The 4,238-nt window shown below is 40.0% G+C and overlaps 1 pseudogene; it reads right to left on the reverse strand.

Moving 5' to 3' along the window:
* Window positions 1-529: 529 nt before the first annotated feature.
* On the reverse strand, window positions 530-1,231 carry LOC122739144 (annotated as a pseudogene).
* Between the last annotated feature and the right edge of the window lie 3,007 nt (window positions 1,232-4,238).

Raw genomic sequence — 4,238 nt, forward strand, 5'->3', positions numbered from 1 at the left:
TATGTATGTAATTTATTATGAAGCAGCATAGGACTTTTCTAGTCAATCTTTTCTCAAGTGAATACTACCTCTTTTATTCCCCCAAAGCCAAAGGTTCAGCTAGAACTGAGGCAAAGGAAACCTAGCTTTGCTGAGCTCATCTGCAGAGTCCAAGACTGTGTTCTTTCCTCTGCTTGATGGAAATGGGTCAGATTGAGGGGAGGGGAGAGCAAACAGGATGGCCCAGCTTGAGTAATGTGCTACTCACATGCCTCCCACACACATTTTACCTGCCTTTTGCCAAGTGGTGCAAACTGGATGCTTTACTATGATTTCTGTTAAGAGATACAAGAGAGGAAGCTTGAAGATATTCCATTCTACAATCCAACCACTCTTCAACTTGAAACCTGAACTATTGGCGGTGCCCCCTTCCCTGAATGGTAAAGATCAATGGTCCCTTCTGCTCGAGTTGGCCTTCCCAGTGGCAGAAGGGCAGGAGGCTGAGCAATGATACTAGATCCTCACATCGAGCCTCCAGCCTTCCTACCCTCTACCACCAGCAGTAGTGAGCAAAAGTTCGGTTAGCCTCCACCATCTTGAGCAGGTCATGTTTCTTCTTGATCACAGAGCCCTGGTTGTGAAAGGCCTCCAGTAACTCATGCGACAGCTTCTGTGGCATCAGCTTTCCCTGGATCTTCTTTGCCCTGCATTCTTGAATCATTCATTTCATGGCCAAGAAATGCCCATGCTTGTCAGTCAGAGGAGCTGGGAACTGATAGAAGTAGTCACCTTTAAGGATGCTGACCAGGCCAAGGACAGGCTGAGAACTGTGCAGAGCCTGGTGCAAGGGCTTGCACTCAGTGACCTCCCACTCCTCAGCTATGTCTTCATGGTATGTTTTAAATTACTTTCTCTTGAGGGATTCCAGAGTCTCAGTCATCAGGAATCTGGCCAGTGTTGTGTTCCCTCCTTTCATCATCATGTTGGTGAATTTAGTGATCACTGGATCCTCAAACAAAGAGCTTGTCCTTGATGCTAGTGGAGCTTTGAAGATATGTATGGTTCTGAGATCCCATTCAAACTTTTCTTAAGTCAGTTCCTCCCAGGGCTTATGATAGTCTTTATCAAGTTGTGGTTCTTTGTAACTAGCATCATAACACCTCCATCTCACCTGTGTCAGTCCTTGCAGCTCACTGACAGTCCTCCACAATACCTGGCCCAGGCTCCAAAGGCAGGGCACAGAGATCACCATGGGGCAGTCATCTTACCTGGCAAGAAAAAATAATTTTCAAAAATTCTTAAAGCATAGTGTCTTTTGGCCCAGCCTGTTGAAGGAGGAAAGCAGTGAAGATAGAAAGGAGAATATAGAAGCACAATCATTATGTCAATGGAGTCTCTTGTACTGGGAAACTATAGGAATGGTGGAAAGTGGGACTACATCTTCTTATTGTATAATATATCACAGCCCCTAGTACCATGTGTTTTGTGCACAATCGGTATTCCATCAATCTTGCTGATGGTGGCTGTTTTTCTAGAACCAAATACGGAGTAGAAATGTTACTGTGATCCAATTCATTGCCTCATTGTAGATGACCAAACCATGCAAATCAGTTTAAATAGACTTTCTCTGGGAATTGAATTATAACATCTGTATGCTGATGAAGCTGACACTATATATAAGGACAGTCCAGGCCTTGAGGAATGAGTATCAATAGAGCCAAGCATCTTTTCTCTAATCCATCCCATCTTGGTCCAATCAAAGAGGTGTCAGAGTAATATTTAAGAGAAGCCCTAGGCATATACATAGGACTATGCTCTAATTCTTCACACCACAGTTCAAAAAAAAATAAATAAATTTTTTCATTGCCTAACCCTAACGTGAAATTGCATACTCTATAAATGGACACTGAAGGTCCTTTACAATCTAGGACCTACTGACTTGTGTTGTTGCTGTTGTTGTTTTTGTTGTTGGTGGTGGTGTTTCCTTATGCCACCATCACCTACTGGAATCCTTAGAATTGACCAAATCAGACGTCTATATGTTCATAAATGAATCCCAAATATCTACATAGAAGAGAAGGAAAATGAAATGGTAATTACTCAGTCTAGACTGAGCATGTTGTCCATTTACAACTGCAAGAGGATATACTTTCAGAAAATATCTTTAATTAGAGACAGAGCCTGATTAAAGTTTGGCAGCTTTGGGAAATACTTGTTTGCATTTAAGTACACTGAATGCTATGCATTTATATCAATTCTTTGCCATATTTGAGCTAGAGAATATTAAATATTTATTCCACAGCCAGTAAATGAGTAATGTTCTGTTGAATTTCCCTATTTACCGATATAATTAGTAATTTAGCTGATGAATGCATTTCCAATTGGAATATTGAAGTTCTTTGTTTATCGTAGTCAGTTTCCCCTTGGAGACCCAGCCTGCCAATGCAAAGGGTAATGTAGTAGCCTCAGAAAGAGTATGATGGTAGTAAACACATCAGAAAAGGGAGGAAAAAGATTGCCCCTTCATAACTCATTCTTGATGAATATATGCTAGCTTCTGTGTATCACAACTCATTTTAAGTGCTTACAAATCATCCCTTTAAATTGAAGTCTAGAATTTGACCAAGGAGCAAAATGTATTGCACCAGTCTACGGTTCTTCCTTTAAGAAAAAAAAATGTAGAAGTGGCAGCCAGGTAGTGTAGTGAATAGAGTAATGGTCCTTGAGTAAGGAAGACCTCAATTAAAATCTGACCTCAGACATTTACTAGCTTTATGACTCTGGGAAAGTCACCTAACCACCCCCTACACACACACACACACATACACACACACACACACACACACACACACACAGCATTTGGTGTCTCTTATCATGTATCCCCTCTTCAATTCTTCAGCATTCTCCATAGATTATCAACAGCATGTGTGTGATGACTACAGAGAAGCATGAAAAGATTTATATGAACTGATATAGAGTGAAGAGAGCAAAGCCAAGAAAACAACATACACAATTACTATAATAATGTAAATAGAAAGAATAATTATATACCCCCCCCGTATCAAAAGTCAGTGTACCAAAAATTATAAAGATCAAGAAGGACTAAAATTAAGAGATTTGAGAGGACACCCCAACTCTACCATTTATGGGGGCAGGAGTCCCATAGGTGGTACAAATTGAATATGTTTTTGAAGTTTTCCATGTACTAATCAATTGTGCTGACTTTTTCCCCTTTATAAAATACCATTTGTTATATGAGAAGAGTCTCTGTGAGGAGGAAGAGGGATACTTGAAATAGCTGCAAAGATGTAAAAATAGAAGACAGCAGTACAATGTTTTTTGTAAGATTTTTTTTTTAAGATGACTAAGAGTAGTTCAGTCTTCCTATCTATATACCTTGGGATATAGCTTGTCAGAGTATGGTGACTTAGAGTTACTTAGGGGAAAAGGTAAAGGCATATCATGTAATCCTAGTAAGTCACGCAGAATAGACTTTGGTGAGGCTTAAAAAGAAGTCTATTGTAGGCTTTTGGTAAGCAAATAACATGATCAAATTAGTGTTTCAGGAAAAATAATATAGATAGTAGTATATAAGGTAGGGACTTAATCGAGGAAAGAAAAGTAAAGGGGACCATGTCACCCAGGTATACTAAAAATGGAAGTCATTCAATTAAATGTGTATTTATTGAGTTTCTTCTATGGGCAAGACAGTAATTGGAAATTCAGTTTAGGATAGTTGCTAGGGAGCAGGCCTCATAACCAGAAGAAATGAATGGAAGTCCTGCTTCCAGCAAATACTGGTTGGGTGACTCTGGAGAGTCAAGTTTGCAGGGCCTCCAGGCAATTAACTTTCTGAGACTATAAGTATCAAAGAAGATGCTGAGCTGCATTGCTGGATAGTTAGATTCTCAAATCTCTCTATCCAGCCCAAACCTTTCTGTTGAATTCTAGTCTTTCATCTCTCATCGCATGCCTTTCAAATATCTCAAGGTGGATGTTCAGTAGACATATTAAACTCAATGTGTCCAAAACTGACTCAATATTTTTCCTCCTAAACCCTCCCCCTTCCAAATTTCCCTGTTTCTATTGAGCATATCACCATCCTCCCAGTTCCACAGACTTAGAACCTAGGTGTCATACTGAATTCCTCACTATCTCTCACCTCTCATATCCAGTCTATTGCCATGGCCTATAGATTTCACTTCTGTAGCACCTCTTGAATACATTCCCTTTCAGCCTCAAACACTACCTAGTATAAG

This window comes from Dromiciops gliroides, chromosome 1, assembly GCF_019393635.1.
Source record: "Dromiciops gliroides isolate mDroGli1 chromosome 1, mDroGli1.pri, whole genome shotgun sequence".
NCBI lineage: Eukaryota > Metazoa > Chordata > Mammalia > Microbiotheria > Microbiotheriidae > Dromiciops > Dromiciops gliroides.